This window comes from Taudactylus pleione, unplaced genomic scaffold (assembly GCF_031769625.1).
Source record: "Taudactylus pleione unplaced genomic scaffold, aTauple2 ptg001005l, whole genome shotgun sequence".
NCBI lineage: Eukaryota > Metazoa > Chordata > Amphibia > Anura > Myobatrachidae > Taudactylus > Taudactylus pleione.
The window spans coordinates 1544622-1567508 of NW_028285406.1; the positions used below are offsets into that span (position 1 = coordinate 1544622).

The window sequence follows — 22887 nt, forward strand, 5'->3', positions numbered from 1 at the left end:
TTTTTCAAGGGCAAATCATCCATGCTGTGTCCTTACCTTGTATATATACCTGGCTAATCTGCTAATTATCCCTGAATTGCGGGTTCCATGGTGTGCGCATGCGCATTGCGCGCCTGCATCTGTCTTGTGCTAGGGGTTGAATGGGCTCCAACAGTAACAGCACTCACATGTCTCCTCCAATGTAAGTCCACAGGAGATGTCCTGGGATCATGCGCTGTCCTGTGCATATCACTGACTGCACGTCTGCAGCGGTGGGCACAGCCATGTTTTGTGTGGTTGTTTAGATGCTAAAATCTATGTGGCCTGTCTTATTAGCAACAGTAACGGTGGCCATTTTGGATAGGTTTATATGTTGAACTGTAGTGTGGAAGTGTCACTTATTGTTAAAGATTTTTAACAATGTACAGTTCCTTTAAAATAAGATTATATATGAAAATTAGAATGGGATAGAGGAAAATAGATAAAAAAAATAAAATGGAATAAAATAAAATAAAAGGTGTATTTGAAATAAAATAAAATAAAATTAAAATAAGAATAAAAATAAAAAAATCTAGCAAAACAAAATTATAGTGACTTTTGTCCTATAGTCTTCTTGTGATCATGATAATGAGAGTACATGGAGGATAAGCTAAATACTCAGTCTAAGGATCTATATTAAGACCTTCGGGTCATAGATCCATCGGCTTACTACATTATCTATTTTCTCTGTTCTATTGCCTCCTCTCCAGTTGTAGTGGATTTTGTCTATGCCCACAAATTTAAGACCTTTCGGATTAGAGTTATATGTGGTTTTAAAGTTTTCTGAGACACTGTGATTTTCAAATCTTTTCAAAATGTTTCTACAATGTTCATAGATCCGTGTTTTCAAGGTTCTTGTTGTGTGTCCTGTGTATTGCAGTCCGCATGGACATTCTAAAAGGTAAATCAAGTTATCACTGTCACAGGATAGGGTCCCTCTGATCTTGAACTCTTTTTTGGTCTGATTGGATACTATCTTACAGGCTGGTCTCATGCTTATATAATATAATTTTGTGCAATTCCCTCACCTTCCGCAGTGGTAAAAACCCTCTCTCATGCTGTTTCCTTCAAAAGTACTCTGTGTGGTTCCCTTGTCATTCTTAAGATAGGTACAGACTAATTTTTTCCTAATATCAGGGGCTTTCCGAAAAACTACGTCTGGTCTATCTTGCAAAAATGTATTGAGGCTTCTATCCATTGTCAGAATGTGCCACCTGTGCTCAACCATGGATATCTCAAATTCTGAACTGTTAGGGAGCCTTGAGGATCGCATTTGAGAACCTCTGGTCTAGTGGGTGGGAGTAAACGATAATTATATGTTTGCTCCCACACACCAAAAATGTCCAAAATGTTTTTTCAAACTAGTTGGGTAAATCAAATATGTTTGATTTTTGCCAACTAATTAAACTAGTGTAGGGGGAAAGTTCCCCCCCGACTGAACAATAAGTGAGAAGACACTGGCCATCAGTGTCTGCCTACTTTTGTTACACTCACCTCTTATAGCTCCTCAGAGTGCCACCAGTACCAATGCTACTGCTGCCTCTCTGTATCCTAGCCTAGTAACCACTAGGATTGATAGAGGGCTAGTGATGTTGGCTCCCATTCCCCCAGGCAAGAGCTGTGTGCTAGCTGCAGGGAGAGAGACAGCAGCATTCCAGGCAGTACTGGCAGTACCTGCACCTTTGATTCTCCCCCCAATACCAGCGGCACCTGCACCTCCAATTCCCACCCCAATACTGGCAGCACCTGCACCTCCGATACCCAGTCTAAAATGGTGGTGCATGCACCTCTAATTCCAACCCCAATACCGGCAGCACCAGCACCTTGGTTTTCTCTCCTACACAATACTAATGACATCTGCACCTCTGATCACAGGAGCAGCAGCAGGTGTCAAGACTAGGGGCAGTGTGTCCAAGAGCCCTTCTCTACGCACCAGCATCTGCAGTAGTGTGGGCAGGGGGGCAGCTTACCTCCTGGTCTTCTACACCCTCCCGAATGACATGGAGGATGTGTGGTGCAGAAAAGTGTTTGTGCTGGTGCTGCGGTACGGAAGGATCAAATGCCAGGCACACATAGCAGCATTGCCTACAGTCCTGCTGCACAGTACCTAGAGCCAGAGAGAGCAACTATAAGAGCTGCAGGTAGGTGCTGACCATGGGACCCCCTTAAAGTGCTGACCTGGGACTTAGTTGCAGAACTTCAGGGATCTAGTTGCCAGTGCAGTCATCTATGAGTTTTAAGATCATGGATTGTGACTATGCGGGAGTGAGCAGTTTTGATGAACATTGCACAGTGTCACCATCCTGCTACAGTACATGTGCAACACTCAGTACTGACATATAGAACCCTCCAGGGCAACTTCATAGAAACTTTAAGATTGTCCACCCTGTGCTACAGGATCAGGGGCATCAGTAGCGGGTCCTACAAACTACATATCCTTATCTCCTGATTTATATGAATGAGCTGTGGCCAAACCTGGCAATACCCCTTTATATTACACTGAGATAAATCCTAAATCATGTTGTTTTCATTGGCTATACATATATATATATATATATATATAAAAATATAAATATATATTATAATATATATATATATATATATATATATACACAATCCTACAGGTCCACACTCACTCCATTTCCCTGAACATCTGCTGGGGTGCTGTTCTAAATCCTTGTTGCTAAGGGATCCATACAAATTCATAAGAGTAAGGGATGCACTCACCAGACTTAAAAGTATCAAAAAGTGTTTATTCCAACTTCAAAAGTGTGTATTTAGTACATCGATGTTTCAATGCACCCATGGATCTTTGTCAAGATGTAAAGCCAAAGGCTACCTATGCTTCTAATATACCCCAACCATACAAAGATCCCACCCCTAAGTAAGGTATAAAACCCAACTACAATAAAACAACAGATGCCCAGTCACATAACACAATGTTAAACATCCACATACCAGCTCCACTCCACTGCCACGTGCTGTGCCTTGGTTAGAGTACTCATTCAGAAACTTCCAGCAATGAGTATCCCATCTAGAAATCCAGAAAACCCAGCACTCCATGTAATGTACAGCAAATGCTCTGGTGCACTCCAAGGTTGTAAATTACAGCCACATGTGAGAGGCACTCTGGAGACTTTTCAATAGTAAGTAAAAAACGTCCTTTAATCCTACATTTCGGGTGTTACCCCGTTGTCAGGGTCGAGGAGAATGAGCATATACATAAAACAACATACTTAAATATCCCCCACCAATATCATATATATATATATATATATATATATATATATATATTTATATATATATACTGTATGAGTATATATATATTATATTTTCTTGGACCATTCCAACTTCTACTGTGTTCGGCCACCCTCCCCCTGCACCATCATGGCTCCAGTTCAGCTGATCCATTTTGACTCTCCTCCCCTCATTTGGCAGTGTACCCAGTGTCAATTATATGTATGTACAGGTTGAGTCTCCCATATCCAAATATTCGAAATACGGAATATTCCGAAATACGGATTTTTTTGGGCTTGACTGAGATAATGAAACCTTTGATTTTTGATGGTTCAATGTACACAAACTTTGTCTAAAGCACAAATTATTACAAATATTGTATAAAATTACCTGCAGGCTGTGTGTATAAGGTGTATGTAACATATACATGCATTATGTGTGTATATTGGGGAGCCATTCCCAAGATATTTCATTATGATATGCACATATTCCAAAATGCGGAATATTCTGTTATCCAAAATACCCCTGGTCCCAAGCATTTTGGTTATGGGAGACTCAACCTATATATATAAATGACCCTCGTTCAGCACCAGAGAATCCTTCTTTTTATATCTATCTGCACATAAAGGTCTGGGAAACCCTGTTTTCTCATTAGGCTGCAGTTATAGGGTAACCTATGACCTCGCCTATACCTATTTATTTTATATACTGTTATGGGATACAGGGAATCAGTGGCTTAGTTGCACCTTGTTACAATATAATGCAGAGTACTGATAATACAATAGAAGGAAGGTACAGTAATACAGCAATAGGAAGGTATGAGGGAAAGAATAAGGAGGGATAAGAGAGATCAGAGAGGAGACCTGTAGGGTGAAACAGGGCAGGATGTAAGGTTCCTATAGAAAAATCCACTACACAAATCTCATAGGGCTAATTCAATTAGATGTGAGGTTTGTAACCTGTCATTACAATAGCATGTAATCTCTATCAGCTGCCCCATGACACCCCCCTTGTGGCCCAATCTAACCATGGAATCTTGGTTTTCTCTTCCCAGGCCTGAGGGTCTGCAAACATAAATCCATGAGTCCTGTGTTACTGTGAGTGCGGGATATAGCTGCGCTTACTCGTGGAAGAGAGAGTCACATGTAATTGAATAGACCACATAGCAGAAATCCCAGTACTGAGAGGAGCTGCTGGAAATCTTTACTGGATAAAATGTTCTTTCCTCATTTAGTCCCAGCCCCTGTATGAGAAGAGCAGCTGTATATTATAGAGATCAGCTGCATCATCATCACTTAGACCAGCCCCAATGATTTGTATATCACATTATTATACCTATTTGTCACTTTCCTTACTATATTTTATATTTCACTGATATTTTTTTACTTTAGATAATTTTCCTTTTATGAAAATAAAATAAGTTATATATTAAACCAGTGCACTACGCAAATAAAATTCTCCCTCTAATTAGTTTTATACTATTGTATAATTGGTTATTAATACCACCGCCCAGTGCTCCTATTCCAGCCTGACACCCCTGTATCTATTACTGTGCAGGCACAAGGCATGTGCGCTTGCAGAAGGGGGCGTGGCCTAATGCTCACAGAGTAACACTCCCAGTTTTATGACATTATGGGGACATGATTGCATGTTATACCCCCATTCACATTACTATAAGGTTCTGCCCAGGCAGCCCTCAGCCTCTCTGGGTACAGTGTGGATGACAGAAGCATTCACACATCTATTATCGCTGCTTACTGGTACAATCTAAGGGCGTGACACCAACATAGCAGAGCAGCTCTACTAATTTGGTGTCACCCTCTCAGATGGTATCACCTTATGCACCCCCTAGTGATGCCACTGGCACCGATCTATGTCATTATAGTGAAAAAATAATTTTAAAACAAATTAAAATTTCAGAAACTTTTGGGGGTCTCACCATACACAATTTTTATTACATTACACTGGTGCATATGTCACAATCAGAAATTAAAAATTTCCTCATTTGTAAATATATTGAAGTGATACTATTTAAATTACTTAAGAAACAGATTATACATTCAGGACCTTAGAGTGTCTCCTCATGTGATTAATATGTTCTTTTACATCCGAAACAGTTGTGACATTCAGAGCATTCATATGGCTTCTCTCCTATGTGACTCCTCTGATGTGTAACAAGTTGTGACTTTTGGGAAAAACATTGGCTGCATTTAGAACATGTAAATGGCTTCTCTCCTGTGTGAATCCTCTGATGATTAGCAAGATTTGAGATATGGGAAAAACATTGGCTGCATTCAGAACATGTAAATGGTTTCTCTCCTGTGTGAATCCTCTGATGTGAGATAAGATCTGATTTATATGTAAAGCTTTTGTCTCACTCAGAGCACAGATGTGGTTTCTCTTCTGTGAGACTCATCAAGTATTAGATTAGAAACAAATTAGCTGTAAAAGGTTTCTCTTATCCAGAAAATGAGAATATTTTGGGAATCCTTTAGAGGTGTAAGAAGAAATAGCATCTTTAGTTGACTTTATCAAAGAACAATGGCCCTCATTCAGAGGTGGTCGCAAGAAGTGAGCGCTCACTCAGAATGAGGGCGGCCACTTGACTTTTCAGTGCCTCCTGCTCGCTAGGTAAGCTGTGGGTTACCACCCACAGCTTTAGTGACCAACCAGGTTGATGGTTGCGTTGGTCAAGACCATCGCGGCCATCAGGGCTTGCGACGAGACCCTAAGGTTGGGTCTCGACAACCGCAAGCCCAAGGGAGCTTCCTGCTCTGATCGAGCTGGAAGCTCCCCACTGACATCACTGCTGATGTCAGTGCAGCCGCCCACAAATGGCATGCATTCCTTAAGGAACACCTCCAGTTGGTCAGCTACCCCCTCGGGCCCACCTACCAAATGGGGTGAGCCATCGATCAACAAAGACAGCTGGGACGTTTGTAGCGAGCCCCGGAGTGAGAGAATTTCTCTCGCTCCGGGGCTTGCGCATGCGCAGACCTTAAACATCAACCCACTTGCGAGTGCTCAGCACTTGCGAGCGGGTCTGAATGAGGGCCAATGTCCCTTTACCAAATAGTCTTCGTGGGGATCCTGCTCTTTATTTCTCCTGCAAGAAAAATAGATTATATTTAAAATCATAAATGTTATATGAGTAAAATGACTTTTATAGTTATAGTGTAATTTTATATACAGAAAATGATATATTTATAAATATACTAAAAAACCATAACTTAGCTATTTACTCACCCCCTGCACTGACCATAGATGGGTAACACATGCTACCAATCCTGTCACACCTACTGTCAGCTGATGCACCAGGACATGGCTGGATTATAGGTGGGGAGGATGGGTCCACACATTGGGGGACCCCACAGAGACACAAATATTGTCCTGACCCAGCCCACTCTGCACCATCCCTGGAATGGCTGGCTCCCAGCAACATCACACGTAATTATCAACTACAAAGGCATCTCCCTACTCTCCTGCCAGTGGTGAGTCAGCTATGTCACCAATCTACTGTTTATACTGTTTTGGTTCATGGGCTAAACAAATCAAGACTATGCAGAAGACCAATGATTGTTACCTGCATGAACCTGTATATATCTGAGGAGAGTGTGAAATACCAAGAATCGGATAAATACTACCTCTACATGTGAGTCTTACAATTATAAATGGACTATATTGGTTTAAATGAACTAGCCTGTTATTATGGGTGAGTGGGTTCAGATTTCTGAAATCCGAACCCCCCCCGAGCCCCCCCGATCCGAGGCTGATCCGAGTCAGGCTCGACTTTTCCCACCTGACTCGGATCTGAAATTGAGGCAAAACTTCATCATCCCGCCTTCCGGGTCTTGCGGGTTTTGGATTCTATCTAAGGTACCCGCGTTAGTGCCATTTTCTCACTTGGCTGTGGACAGTGAAGAGGGAGGGTGGGAGTTAGGGCTGGCTGGGCTGTGTAGTGTAGTGTAGCGTAGTGTTGTGCTGTGCTCCGCTGTGCTGCTGTTGTCCATAGGGGCTGTGTCCACTCCTCTAAAGTCCATAGGGGCTGGCTGTGTTGTGCTGTGCTGCTGTTGTCCATAGGGCTGTGGGCCTGATTCAGAGCCGCTCGTAAGCGGCCACTCGTTCGCTCTGAGCGATGTCCGCACATTTGCGCATGTGTATGGGTCGTAATGCGCATGTGCCAACCAGTCAGTGCGGTCGGAAATTGTGTGTTCGCAAAATAGCAAGTGCCTACTAATTTGAGTGACAGGATGAGGCGTTTGTGGGTGGTAACAGGGGAAGGTGCTTGAAAATGGGGAGTGGAGATCCGAACGCAGGCGTGCCAAATGGTCAAAATGGTCGTTTAATGGGTGTGCATAATTAACAAAGCAGTGTCATCGACCACGTCACTTGGTTGTCTCTTAGCCTGAACTGTTCGCATGATTGCGGTAGGAAAATCCAACCACAAGCACTGCGAGCAGTTCAGACGCCTTTCGATGTACTCGAATAAATCTAATAAATAGTGGAGATGATGTATGATGCAAATGGCCAGGGGGCGTCTTTACAAAATAGCGAGACTCTATGTCGCTCAGACATAGAGGCGTCAACAGACCGCAAAGAGAGAGCGCTCTATTTAAATATCCGGCACCTTTTTCTGAACGAGCGAGTGCAAATAGTGTCCAACTCTGAATCAGGCCATGTCCACTCCTCCAAAGTCCATAGGGGCTGGCAGGACTGTGTTGTGCAGTCAGATGTCCATAGGGGCTGTGTCCACTCCATAGGCCTGTGCAATGTCCCAGTCCTAAAGGGGTGCTGTAGTGTTGTCCAGGGGGTGCTCTGTCCATCAGGGGTGCTCCCCCCAAGTGCAAAAAAAAGAAATATTTTTTCTGTGTTTGTGAATTGTGTGCACAGTAGCCACACGTGCATCAACAAAGTAGTGCCAAGCATGCGCCTGTGTCATAAGTAAAGGGCCGGCTGGCTTGACCGTTAAAGGGTGCTGTAACCTCCAAAGTGCACTCCAAACCAAATAAAAAAATATTTTCTGTGTTTGTGAATTGTGTGCACTGTGGCTACACGTGCATCAACAAAGGAGCAGCACCAAGCGTGCGCCTGTATCCCTTAAGCAAAGGGCCGGCTGGCTTGTCCAATAAAGGGTGCTGTAACCCCAAAGTGCACTCCAAAAAAAATAAAAAAATATATTTTTTGTGTTTGTGAATTGTGTGCGCAGTAGCTGCACGTGCATCAACAAAGTAGCGCCAAGCATGCGCCTGTGTCATAGGTAAAGGGCCGGCTGACTTGACCATTATAGGGTGTAGTAACCCCCAAAGTGCACTCCAAAAAAAATAAAAAAATATATATTTTTTGTGTTTGTGGATTGCATGTGCAGTAGCCGCACGTGCATCAACAAAGTAGCGCCAAGCATGCGCCTGTGTCATAGGTAAAGGGCCAGCTGGCTTAACGTTAAAGGCTGCTGTAACCCCCAAAGTGCACTCCAAAAAAAAAAAATATATATTTTTTTGTGTTTGTGAATTGTGCGCGCAGTAACTGCACATGCATCAACAAAGTAGCGCCAAGCGTGTGCCTGTGTCATAGGTAAAGGGCCAGCTGGCTTGACCCTTAAAGGGTGCTGTAACCCCCAAAGTTCACTCCAAATCAAATAAAAAAATATTTTCTGTTTGTGAATTGTGTGCACTGTGGCTGCACGTGCATCAACAAAGGAGCAGCGCCAAGCATGCACCTGTGTCCCATATGTAAAGGGCCGGCTGGCTTGTCCATTAAAGGGTGGTGTAACCCTCAAAGTGCGCCCCACAAAAAATTTTAAATTCTCCTTTTTTTTCTGTCTTTGTGAATTGTGTGGGCTGTAGCTGCACCTGCATCCTCAAAGCAGCAGCGACAAGCATGCGTCTGTCTGTTAAAGGGTGGTGTAACCCCCAAAGTGCACTCCAACAAAAATAAAATACTTTCTTCTGTGTTTGTGAATTGTCTGCTCTGTACATGCATCCTCAAAGCAGCAGCGCCAAGCGTGCGTCTGTCTAATAAAGGGTGGTGTAACCCCCAAAGTGCACTCCAACAAAAATAAAATATTTTCTTCTGTGTTGGTGAATTGTCTGCACTGTACATGCATCCTCAAAGCAGCAGTGCCAAGTGTGTATCTGTCTGTTAAAGGGTGGTGTAACCCTTAAAGTGCGCTCCATAAAGAATAAAAAATTATTATTTTTTTTCTGTCTTTGTGAATTGTGTGGGCTGTAGCTGCACCTGCATCCTTAAAGCAGCAGCGACAAGCGTGCATCTCTGTTAAAGGGTGGTGTAACCCCCAAAGTGCACTCCAACAAAAATAAAATATTTTCTTCTGTGTTTGTGAATTGTCTGCACTGTACGTGCATCCTCAGAGCAGCAGCGACAAGCGTGCGTCTGTCTGTTAAAGGGTGGAGTAACCCTCAAAGTGCACTCCAACAAAAATAAAACATTTTCTTCTGTGTTTGTAAATTGTCTGCACTGTACGTGCATCCTCAAAGCAGCAGCGCCAAGCGTGCGTCTGTCTAATAAAGGGTGGTGTAACCCCCAAAGTGCACTCCAACAAAAATAAAATATTTTCTTCTGTGTTGGTGAATTGTCTGCACTGTACATGAATCCTCAAAGCAGCAGTGCCAAGTGTGTATCTGTCTGTTAAAGGGTGGTGTAACCCTTAAAGTGCGCTCCATAAAGAATAAAAAATTATTATTTTTTCTCTGTCTTTGTGAATTGTGTGGGCTGTAGCTGCACCTGCATCCTTAAAGCAGCAGCGACAAGCGTGCATCTCTGTTAAAGGGTGGTATAACCCCCAAAGTGCACTCCAACAAAAATAAAATATTTTCTTCTGTGTTTGTGAATTGTCTGCACTGTACGTGCATCCTCAGAGCAGCAGCGACAAGTGTGCGTCTGTCTGTTAAAGGGTGGAGTAACCCTCAAAGTGCACTCCAACAAAAATAAAACATTTTCTTCTGTGTTTGCGAATTGTCTGCACTGTACGTGCATCCTCAAAGCAGCAGCGCCAAGCGTGCGTCTGTCTGATAAAGGGTGGTGTAACCCTTAAAGTGCACTCCAACAAAAATAAAATATTTTCTTCTGTGTTGGTGAATTGTCTGCACTGTACATGCATCCTCAAAGCAGCAGTGCCAAGCGTGTATCTGTCTGTTAAAGGGTGGTGTAACCCTTAAAGTGCGCTCCACAAAGAATAAAAAATTATTATTTTTTTTCTGTCTTTGTGAATTGTGTGGGCTGTAGCTGCACCTGCATCCTTAAAGCAGCAGCGACAAGTGTGCATCTGTCTGTTAAAGGGTAGTGTAACCCCCAAAGTGCACTCCAACAAAAATAAAATATTTTTTTCTTTGTTTGTGAATTGTCTGCACTGTACGTGCATCCTCAAAGCAGCAGTGCCAAGCATGCGTCTGTCTGTTAAAGGTTGGTGTAACCCTCAAAGTGCGCTCCACAAAGAATAAAAAATTCTTCCTTTTTTTTCTGTCTTTGTGAATTGTGTGGGCTGTAGCTGCACGTGCATTAACAAAGGAGCAGCGCCAAGTGTGCGCCTGTGTCCCATAAGTAAAGAGCCAGCTGGCTCTTTCTTAAAGGGTGGTGTAACCCACAAAGTGCACTAGTCTCCAACGAAAATAAAAAAATATTTTCTGTGTTTGTGTGCTCCTTAGCCGCACATATATATCAATATAACATAAATGGAGAACCAAACTTTCTCACATAAAAATATAATAGGGAAAGATCAAGAACCACTTCCTCCTAGTGCTGAAGCTGCTGCCACTAGTCATGACATAGACGATAACATGCCATCAATGTCATCTGCCAAGGCCGATGCCCAATGTGATAGTAGAGGGCACATACAATCCCAAATGACAAAGTTCAAGAAAATTACCTTAAAAAAACATTTAAATCATCTGAAGAGAAACGTAAACTTGCCAATATGCCAATTACGACATGGAGTGGCAAGGAACGGCTAAGGTCTTTCCCTATGTTCATGACTAGTGGTTCAGCTTCACATGACGATGGAAGCCCTCCTCCCACTAAAAAAATCAAACAAGTGTAACTGGCAAAAGCACAGCGAAGAACTGTGCATTCTAAGAAGATATCACAAATCCCCAAGGAGAGTCCAAGTGTGGTGGCGGTTGCGATGCCTGACCTTCCCAGCACTGGTTGGGAAGAGGTGGCTCTTTCCACCATTTGCACGCCCCCTGCAAGTGCTGAAAGGAGCACCCACAGCCCACTTGCTGATATGCAAATTGAAGATGTCACTGTTGAAGTACAACAGGATGAGGATACTGGTGTAGCTAGCGCTGAGGAGGAAGTTGGCGAGGAGGATTCTGATGGTGATGTGGTTTGTTTAAATCAGGCTCCAGGGGAGACAGTTGTTGTCTGTGGGATGAAAAAGACCATCACGGTCATGCCTGGGCAGAAGACCAAACATTCCACCTCTTTGGTCTGGCAATATTTCTATCCAAATCCGGACAACAACTGTCTTGCCATATGTACCATATGTAAAGGTGAAATAAGTAGGGGTAGGGACGTTAACCACCTAGGAACATCCTCCCTTATACGGCACCTGCAGCGCATTCATAAAAAGTTACTGTCAAGTTCAGAAACTTTGGCTAAGACCGTAAGCAATCCAGGGACACCTAAATCCCATTGTCCTGTTGTATCCAAGTGCCTGCAAACCACACCATCATCTCCCTCCTCGTCAATTTCCTCCTTAGTCAGGATCGGAAGTAGTCCTGCAGGCCATGTCACTGGCATGCACAAAAACAGACAAATCTTAGGTGCACAACTCCAAATTATTAATAATATATAAATGCAATAAAATTTTGCAATCAATAGAGGTTTTTAGCATAATCTTGGCCAAGGTTATGGGCCTACCCACCATATCCAGGTAACCTCTGTAGGTTAGGTCCCTACCATACTAAGATTCAAATCCAGAGCACAGGACACCTCCAAACCAGCCCAGCTAAGCTTCCCCAGGGCACCGCCATAGTAAGAAAAGTGCAGTGTGAAAGAGATAGTTAGGAGCAGCTACTGCTGCATATAAAGAATGAAAATAAAAAGTGAGGTACATATATAATAAACAAACAGTGAAGGGTTAAAATGTGTTATAAAATAAAAATGTGTTATAATGCGGTGCCCTCAAACAGATCAACAAATGCAATCCAGGGGGACCCACGCCCCAAAAATGAACCAAAGTTGCACTACAGTATATAAAACTTGTAGGACTTACCTAAAATTGTGCCTAATACTAATGTGCATATTCATTACAAGACTCCATGCTTTTAATCCAATAAGGTAGGGGTGCTAATCCAGACTGAGGGTGTCTCCTTTCCCTCAGGTGTGCAATGAAGCACATTAAATGGAGTATATGGGAAAGATTTCTGGACTGCACACCCTGAATATATATATAGTGGGAGGTGCTACCTGATGAGACTAATTGCAGGCACAAAAACAGACAAATCTTAGGTGCACAACTCCAAATTATTAATAATATATAAATGCAATAAAATTTTGCAATCAATAGAGGTTTTTAGCATAATCTTGGCCAAGGTTATGGGCCTACCCACCATATCCAGGTAACCTCTGTAGGGTAGATCCCTACCATACTACAATTCAAATCCAGAGCGCAGGACACCCCCAAACCAGCCCAGCTAAGCTGCCCCAGGGCACCGCCATAGTAAGAAAAGTGCAGTGTGAAAGAGATAGTTAGGAGCAGCTACTTTACAAAATCTTGATACTATCATGTTTTTGCTTCTTAATTTACCTGTTACCCTGAGCTTTATCTATAGATATATGCATGAAGATATATAGATATATAATATATATATATATATATATATATATATACATTTAGCACAAAATGGTTTAATGCTTACATATCTATTTTTGGATTTAACTCTCAGACATATAACAGTGTATAAACCTGAATTAATAGGATTATGAAGTAAATTGGTGCTCACCAACGCTATCAGCAAAAGGAAAAATCTTTTTCCTGACGTATATAATATCTTGTTTTAATCATTTTGGCCCCCTGTCTGACTACCACGTTTGATTTACCATAATCAGGAACTAAGAGATTAGACAATATTGATCTCCTTGATTCAAGTCAGTCAGTTTTTTTTATCAACTGGACCTAATTGCGGCCAGAGTTAATGTTTGTTTTTTGTTCTATGTTGTCTTTGTACAGATGTTTTGTTGATATAATATGTAAAATTATTTATATCACTATTATTTTAGTGGCATACCATTTAAAGCTAAATTTTATACTGAATAGGTAGGTTGAGTGCCCCGCAAAAAGAGAGTACTTTTCTTTCTCCTTCCATGTACAAGTTCAATATAACTCTCAAGGGTGCACCTCCAAAAAGAGACTATTATACATATATTTCTTTCACAATCAATTATATTTTGGAACACAACTACCTCCAAACCATATTTTGAGTGTTCACCACCAGTGCTTAGGAAATCCCCAACCCCTTTTCCCTACATGCTTCATGTAGTCATAGGTGTAAGTCATCGTGACAACGAGTGCTCCATAGGGTTCTGAGCAAAATTATGCAAATTTGGGCTTGGAACAGGCCATCAGGGGTGCGAGGTGTCGTTGCTGGCATTTTTAATGCAGTGGCAATGGCAACTCATACCCTTCACAATCAATTGGATTGACCCCTAAAAAGGGCCTGTATCTTAGATACCCCTTTATATATACTAACATGATGCACATATAATATACCATGATGGAGCTGCCACCTATATATATATATATATATATATATATATATACATATACTAACCTGATGCACAGAGTAATATATATATTATGCTATGATGGAGCTGCCACATACTGTATATACCTCTTTATATATAAGAATCCTAAAATAAACAGTAATATGTAAGATACTATGATGGAGCTGCCACCTATATATATATATATATATATATATATATATATTTACATATACTAACCTGATGCACAGAGTAATATGTATTATACTGTGATGGAGCTGCCACATATTTACTGTACCTCTTTATATATAAGAATCCTAAAATAAAGAGTATTATGTAAGATACTATGATGGAGCTGAGACCTATATACCTTATATATATATATATATATATATATATATATATATATGTTCAATAATAGTCAGACGTTAGCGCCATCTAGTGTAAATTCTTCAAAAGGTGACTTTAAATAATGTCCAGTCAAAAACAAACTCCTTCTGCAACTCTCAAATCAGGATAGCGTGATATTTAGACACAAAGAGAAAAAAAATAAATTAATGCTGTGATGTACATATATATATATATATATATATAAATATATATATATAGTGTCTCCAAGCCAAAGTGCATGTGCCACTTGATGATCTATTGCACCCTATTTCAAACAAGTGCAAATAAGCAAGCAGCATCCACAAAAGTGCAAAAATGCAAAATAAAGTGCTTCACCACAAATAAAGTGCACAGTGTTCAGTGCTATTCTTTGCAACAGGTACCAGTCCAGCAATCAAAAAGAATAAAGTGCATATAGGCATACCAGAGGACTTTCACGATTTTGTCCTTATATTCGCCATGTCACTCAAATGGATTTGCAGGTAAGAAAAGAAATAAGGTACCAATGAGTAGTAAATTTAAAATCACATTTAATAAAAAATAATAGTTACATACATCTAAGAACAGAATGATCAGCATATCTGGTTAGGACCAACAGCAAGAGGATATGGACCACCAACACCAGAGATACCTCAACGCATTTCATCAAGACACCAAATGGCCAGACTTCTTCAGGAGGATGTCTAGATGCAACCTATAGCTTAATTAGGGAGAGTCCAGCATCTTCCCCACTGAGTTGAGAATCATGTGTAGAAGGTCAATTATCATGTGGAACTATCATTCCACATGATAAAAAAACAAGGATATACACCATTTATTAGGAGTCCTATTTACAATATGGAGACGGCCATTTTGCATGTGATTACACTACACGTTTAATGGCTGTAATTCTCATATTATTTTTAATCCAATAATTGGCATGTATAAATATATATAGTGGGCTAAAGTGACATCCAGTTACAATAAAATTACAACAATACAACTAAACTATACCTAAAACCATACATATAATCAACCTAAAAGAGATGTATATATTTACTTTCTAACTACCTCTATACACAATTATACAGATGCTATAAAAATGGAGCGATTTCATATTGTTAGTTTAAACCATTTGGGTTTAAAGTGTTTAAGTTAAAGATCCAAAACATCTCCCTTCTGGATAACTTATTATTCAGATCTCCACCTCTATTCCCCATTTGTACATGTTCAATTGCATAGAACCTCAGGCTACTGGGATCCGCATTATGATTATTCAAAAAATGTCTAGGCACCGCATGATTATCTAGTTTGCTCCTAATACTCCTAACATGTTCTTGCATGCAAATTTTCAGTGGGCACTTAGTTTTGCCCACATACTTTCATCCGTATCCGCACTCTAAAAGATAAACAACATAAGTGGTGTTACAATTCATAAAATCTTGAATTTTAAAAATCTTCGTGTTGTCTATATTAGAAAAAGTACATGATGATGGATGTGCAAATTTACAAATAATACAGTGTCCACATTTGTGGAAACCTCGTATTTTTGTACCAAAAATGCCCTTATTCTCTTTCTTTATAATTGGTAAGGAGCTAGGTGCTAATATATATTTTAAGTTGCGGGCCCTTCTGAAAACCACCTGAGGTTTGTCCGGTAGAAGCCCTGAAAGAATGGGATCATCCTTCAAGAGGCCCCAATGTTTGTGAATAACTTTTTTAAATTTTTTCTCCTGGTCATTAAATTCTGTACTGAAGAGAACCTGGTCTTTGTTAGACTTGTTTCTACTATTATATTCAAGTAGGGTCTTTCTTTCTAGGTTCTGGGTTTTTTCCACAGCTTGCTTAGTAATTTCATCAGGATAACCTCTATCCACATATCTATTTTTATAAATATCTAGCTGACTCATACAAATATCCTCATTGTTACAGTTACGTTTAACTCTGCAAATTTGAGAAAATGGTATATTATCTTTCCAATGTTTCGCATGACCACTTTTATAATATAATAACTGTTAGAATCTACAGTTTTAACAAAATTCATAGTATTAATTTCATTATTATTCGAGGAAATGTTAAATCTAAAAAATCAATAGAGTCCTTATTAAAATTAGAAGTAAAAGAAAGGTTATATGCATTCTGATTTAAATATATCATAAAATCATTAAAATGCTCTGCAGTACCATCCCAAATTATTAATGGTTAGGAATTTAGATTATGTGATAATATTAGAACCTAAAATTTCTGCAGTATATAGTCACTAAACTTTTTATTTGTTAGATTGATGGTAGACCCTAAAGTCAGTATATTTATATTATGTATGAGATAAAAACTGAAGACTATTTTTTGGGCACTCTCGTAGCCATAGAAAATTAGTTGTGAAAATGTCCCTTTTAGTTGTTTTTTTAAATGGATAAGGTAATTAGGATAAACAAACAAGGAAGCACTCTTATCATTAAAAGGGATAACTCTTAATAAGTGAGGGAGTCATTAAGGTAAAAAAAATATTGGCGCTTGTATATAGTTCTTTATGATAATTCTGACACTATCAGTTCTGACTCAAGGATTTCATCCAATTACCATGATCTTTGAAAATTCAATAAAATTATCCTGGTTAAGGTATGTCTGTATTATTCCTAATTGATTAATGATTGAAATAATAAGTTTTCATGGAAAGATCCACATAATCACCGTCTAATGCTGGGCATACACTATACAATTATCTGTCAGATATCTCAATTAGATTGAGTCCATAGAATCTTATAGATTACTCTGTGCAAAAACAGACAAATTGAAATCCACAATGTTTAGGAATTAAGATTATGTGATAGTATTAGAACCTAAAATTCTGTAATATATAGTTGCTAAAATTAATATTTTTTAGATTGGTGGTAGACCCTAAAGTCAGTATGATTATATTATGTATGATATAAAAACTGAAGACTATTTTTTGGGCACTATCATAGCTCGTAGAAAATTAATTGTGAAAATGTTCCTTTTATTTATTTATTTTTTAAATGGATAAGGTAATTAGGACAAACAAACAAGAAAGCACTCTTATAATTAAAAGGAATAACTCTTAATAAGTGAGGGAGTTATTAATGTAAAAAATATTGGCGCTTGTATATAGTTCTTTTTGAGTCAGATAATGATAGGTGCTTCATAATTCTGACACTATTAGTTCTGACTCAAGTATTTCAACCTGTTACCGTGATCTTTGAAAATTCAATAAAATGACCCTGGTTAAGGTATGTCTGTATTATTCCTAATTGGTTTAATTGGTTTAATGATTGAAAAAATACAATGTTTACCCCACATGCCTACTGCCACTCAAACTTCAAAAAGCAACAAAATTACAATCATTAAGACTGATGCCTTAATGGGTGTGTTCCTTGCGCAATACAGATATGATATGCCATCACACCCTGTGGTTAATGGCAGATTCAGCACTCTCACAGAATGAGATTGCTGTCACTCACAAAATGGTGGTGCTGCTATTTCACAGAATTGTGTGTTCATTGGAATACACACATGCAGTCTATGCAACTGAGGTTTGAGCAGTTATGTGGCTCCCACATCCCAGTTAGTGCCCACAATCTTCCCATTTGATCACCAAAACAATCTCACTGGCTTCCAACATCCTTCTCACTGCAAACATGTATCTCATTTAGAATACACATTCAGCTCCCTTATTTTTAAAAATATCATACTCTGTCTATGCATGTACACTTTCTTCCCCTATATGCTTCCATGCTGCTATATATTCCCCAATCCCTACTGCTTTGTGGTCTCCCAACTGTGATAGTCTGTGTTCCCTCATCCGCACCAATGTTTTTCCCAAGCCGCATCGCCCTGCATCCGTGCTTTCTCCACAGCCACGTTGCTGTCTCTCTCTCAACTGTGGCACTCTTTCTTCCTCCATCTGCACTACTCTGGTCCCCCAACCGTGCAACTCTGTCTCCCCCCACCACCTGCACCACTCTGTCTTACTCCCCATTCACACATAATCTGTCTTCCCCAATCCCTACTGCTGTGTGGTCTCTGAACTATGGTAGTCTGTGTTCTCTCATCTGCACCAATCTGTCTTTCTCCAACAGAGTGTCAAAAAAATTATGGCCCATGATACAAACTGATAATGATCTTGGACTATAACAGGTTAAATTGATGGCAAGCTACAAAAGGGGTCGTAACCTCAGAGATTACTTAGTCAAAACTAACATCAATAAATCTAAAGATAAACATAAAGTAAACTTTTTAGCGGGTAAAAATAGTTGCCACAAGTGCTCCTGCACTACCTGCAGTTTTAGGATTACAGGAGACGTATTTTATCACCCTCATTCTGGCAAAAAATACTATATTAGGTATAGATTAACCTTGCCCCTCTAAATTTATTGTTTATAAGATCATTTGTCTCTGTGGACTTTCATACATAGGAAAGATGGAGCAGTCCTTTAAGGAATGTATGACAGCCCACAGATCGGCCATTAGAGCAGATATTAACAGTGGGGCTAGCGATCAGCCTATAGCTAGGCACTTTGTGATAGCTAAGCATAATTTAGCATCACTACGCTACAGACTGATAGATAATATACCTAATGATATACGTGGTGGCAATCGTGGCCTTAAACTTTTGCAATTAGAAAGTAGATGTATTCATAGATTAGTTAATAATTATATTAGTGGTGCGCTCTGGGTTTCTAAATGCAACTAATTTGTGGTGATAATCTCTAAATAGTGCGCTCTATAATTGATTGCAATGTCTCTAAAAGTACTCCTATCCCTGAATGGGAAATGTCTTCTAACGTATCCACAATGTCCAAATAAACTCTCGTGGGACTTGAAATAAAAGTGTCTTAAGAAAAATGTCTTATGCAAATCTGTGGGATGGATGTTCTTTATATGATGCTTTCCTTAATTCTGTAGGATGGGTGTTCGGTATTGCACGTAACCTCTTCTATCTCCTCTCCACCTCAAAATGTAATGCATATGCACAGTATCAGGAACAGGGTATACGCGATCATGCAGGTAGGTAAGTGATGGATGTACTTACCAAGGGTGAAGTCAGTTCCTGCTGGTATCCCTCGTCCCGGTGCTCAGAGGAAGTATGGTGGAAATGGGGTGATGGTACTTAAGGAGACTGTGTACTTCAGTATAATTAAAGGGTTTTATTATAAAATAATAACATAAGACTCACCAGAGTCTAATATAGCAAAAATGGACATGTAGTATAAGTCCCAATATGTGCACAAATGCATGTATTAATATCAAGTTCGTTGCTAATACAAAAAAGTGGCGTGGCCCAACGTGTTTCATCCAGTTATAATGGACACCTTGAAAGGCACCGTTGTAATTCCGTTGTAACACCATTGTAATTCCTACACCGTTCACCTGATTTGGATGTAATTACCCTCAAATTAAATCTGAAAGTCTGCAGTTAAAGCACATCTTGTTTGTTTCATTTCAAAGCCATTGTGGTCGTGAATAGAGGCCAAAATATGAAAATTCTGTCAATGTCCCAATATTTATGCACCTGACTGTATATGCCACACTCACAGTAACACAGGACTCATGGATTTTGTTTGCATGCACTCAGGTCTGCTTAGATAAATCCAAGAGTCCATGGTGAAATTGGGCTGTGAGGGGGGTGTTGTGGGGCAGTTGATAGAGATTACATGCTTTTATAATGGTAGTTCACAAACCTCACATCTAATTAAATTGGCCCTTTGAGATTTGTGTTCTGGATATTTCAACAGGAACCTTTACATGCTGCTTTGCATCAGCCTACAGGTTTCCTCTCTGATCTCTCTTATCCCTCCTTATTCTTTCCCTCATACCTTCCTATTGCTGTCTTACTGTACCTTCCTTCTACTGTATTATGAGTACTCTGCATTATATTGTAAAATGGTGCAACTAAGCCACTGGTTGCCTGTATCCCATAACAGCATATAAAATAAATAGGTATAGGCAGGACCAGAGGTTACCCTATAACTGCAGCCTAAAGAGAAAACAGGGTTTCCCAAACCCCTATGTGCAAATCCTTGTGGAGCTGTGCTTTTTTTCAGTCCAGTTGAGTGCCAAGACATGGGATATATATATATATATATATAAACATACAAATAATTGACACTGGGTGCACTGCCAAATGAGGAGATTTGAAATGGTTCAGCTAGACTGGAGCAGTGATGGTGCAGGGGGAGGGTGGCCAAATGCAGTAGAAGTGAAGAAGTGAAGATGGTCCAATAAAATATAATATATGTACATATATAAATATATGTAAGAATAATAGTCCGGCACTCTCCTATAAAATATCAACAGCCCTGGTGACACAGTCAACCATGGGTTAAATAAGTAAAAAACAGAGAGAGGGCACTCAATGGGACTTATGCAGCAGATGTAAATAAATTAGGTCAAACCAGAAATGCTGTCAAAGTTTCAGCAACTTAATGCTTTTATCAAGACATACCTATAATAAAAATAGTGCAATATATAACAGATAACTCACCCATGTGCTGTCACCTCCATGATCCCTAGCTGTGGCTCAAGCTGATGACGTCATCAGAGAGGGCCTGGGGGAATGGTCAGAAAACACCCAGTGCCATCACCATAGCAACCTGACAACAGAGAAGGGAAACTGACTCACAGGATTAACTATGCGATGAACAATCACTGCAATAGTGCTGCTGTAACATAGCTATAAACAATATAGAGCAGACAGTACACAGGGGTGAAGTGTCTATAGATGGTCATCCCCCAGCTGCATATATACAATGTTACACGCATGCTAAAGCATAATGGAAGATAGCCAAAACTTGTAAAATACAGTAAGAGCATAATTTAAAGTAAACAGCATAATTACAAAAAACATGTCAGAGATAGATTTTTATTCAGACCCAAAGGCTGTACAGTCTGCAAAATATGGATCCATTTTGCCTCTTTCTGTAAAAGAATGTGGCCTCTATCTCCACCCCTAATACTAGGGGGCACCCAATCGATCATTTTATATCTAATGCTCGACAAATTGTGTTTAAACTGTAGAAAGTGGTGTGCGACAGGCTGGTCACAGCTCTTGCCATCCAGTGCTGCCCTAATGTTGAAATGATGTAACGCCATACATTATTTTAACTGGCATGTCGTCTTCCCTATATATAGCAAACTGCAAGGGCACTTAATGTAATAAATTACAAATTTGCTCGAGCAAGTCAGTGGATGCTTAATTTGAAAAACTTTGCCTGATCTAGGATGGGTGAATTTGTCATCTGTTTCTAAAAAGCTGCACGTCGTGCAACCCGTGCATCTACAATTGCCTGGCTTGCGAGTAAAGAAATGATTGGTCTATTGAAAAATGACTGTCATTGTGTTCCACCCTATCTCTAATGTTTCTCCCCCATTTGAAGGACGGCAGGATAGAGCATCCCATCACTGATGGGATCTGTTTATCAGTGGCTACTATTGGCCACATAGCCTTAGCCATTTGCATAAGGGGTTTGCTATCATCCGTATACATTTGTGTTCAAACTAAGTTGTTCTTGTCAAATCTGCTCACTAGCTATGGCCAGTGAATGAGTCCCTTATTGGTCACCATCTGAGTCTTGTTTGCTAAAGGCTACATATGTTCATGTGTGTAGAGAAGAAGACATGGGACACAACTGTATGCACCACAAGCATCTCCATCTACCTGCTTTATTTTAACAGAACAGCCCACATTTATAAGTTCCGTCTAACACATCTGGTATTCATTATCTGCATGAGACTATAGCTCTGTTTAAACATTGGAATCGCATATCTTACCATATATGTACATATGCTTTTCTGTGCACATATAACAGGGTCTGTAGAATGAATTAACTCCATCCTGTCCTGTGCACCCACCCTCCATGCATACATGGCATACAAAATGGATTCTTATTCCAAAATGGCTTCTACATATTCCCCCCTTTCGATTCAAATTTTACATACTATTGTCTTTCTAGCTTACCTAGCCATGGCCCACCCCCTATGTAGCTGGTCCCTACTTCACACAACAAGTTATCCCTCCTAACAAGGTAGCTGCATGGGGCAGTGCCCATTCAAGTCCACATAGGCGATGAGTCCCTCAGTTCCTACAGTCCTGTATCTTCTTTTCATCCATATTCTTGTAAAAGCCTGCAAATATTTCCATACATTGTTCACATAAGTGTCTGCAAAGCAATGGTTCTCTTGTCTTTCAAATTGCACAAAAGTTCTGGGTATGTCCGTGTAGCAGGATCATAGTTGTCTTTGACATTTCTTTAGATGCTTTAAACCTAGAACAGTAATCAAGTGTAAGTATTTTCCTTATTAGTCATATATCTAGCCTGACAATCATGTAGATGACTAGTAATTTCAATCCTTTAGCTATTAACATGAAAATACCTGAAAACTATTCTTCTGTTCCCTTGAACCAACTTGACATATTCAACCATGTAAACTATCCATTACTATCAATATTATACTCGATCATTATGTATCTTCCTAAACTGGTCATTCAATTTCTTAACTTTCTCTAAGTGTACATATATTGGG

General features: G+C 39.9%; 1 pseudogene; it reads right to left on the reverse strand.

The window, feature by feature from the left end:
* The window catches only part of LOC148454334 (uncharacterized), a 207515-nt pseudogene that overhangs the window by 126051 nt on the left and 58577 nt on the right, over positions 1-22887 (reverse strand).